The sequence below is a fragment of the Dipodomys ordii genome, unplaced genomic scaffold, assembly GCF_000151885.1.
Source record: "Dipodomys ordii isolate 6190 unplaced genomic scaffold, Dord_2.0 Scaffold117, whole genome shotgun sequence".
NCBI lineage: Eukaryota > Metazoa > Chordata > Mammalia > Rodentia > Heteromyidae > Dipodomys > Dipodomys ordii.
This window is the reverse complement of record NW_012267333.1, coordinates 5,005,711-5,006,159: the sequence shown is the minus strand read 5'-3', so window position 1 is coordinate 5,006,159 and position 449 is coordinate 5,005,711.

Here is a 449-nt window from a genome sequence, read left to right as displayed (position 1 = left end):
GTTGAATTTGTAGATAGCCTTGGGAAGTATTGCCATTTTCACGATGTAAAGCTTTCCAACCCAGGAGCATGGGAGGTTTTGCCATTTTTTAAGTTCTGTGTTTATTTCCTTTTTCAAGATTTGAAAGTTTTCATCATGCAGGTCCTTCACTTCTTTGGTTAAGTTAATTCCTAGGTATTTTATTTTTTGTGGGGCTATTACAAATGGAGTTGCTTTCCTAATTTCAGCCACACTTTTCTCATTGTTGGCATACAGAAAAGCCATTGATATTGGGGGGTTAATTTTATACTCTGCTACTTTGTCAAATTTTGAATCAGCTTGAGTAATTTGGGAGTGGAGTCTATGGGATTCTTTACAAGATCATGTCATCTGCAAAGAGGGAGTTTTATTTCTTCTTTCCCTATTTGGATCCCCTTTATGTCTGCATCTTGTCTTATTGCTGTAGCTAG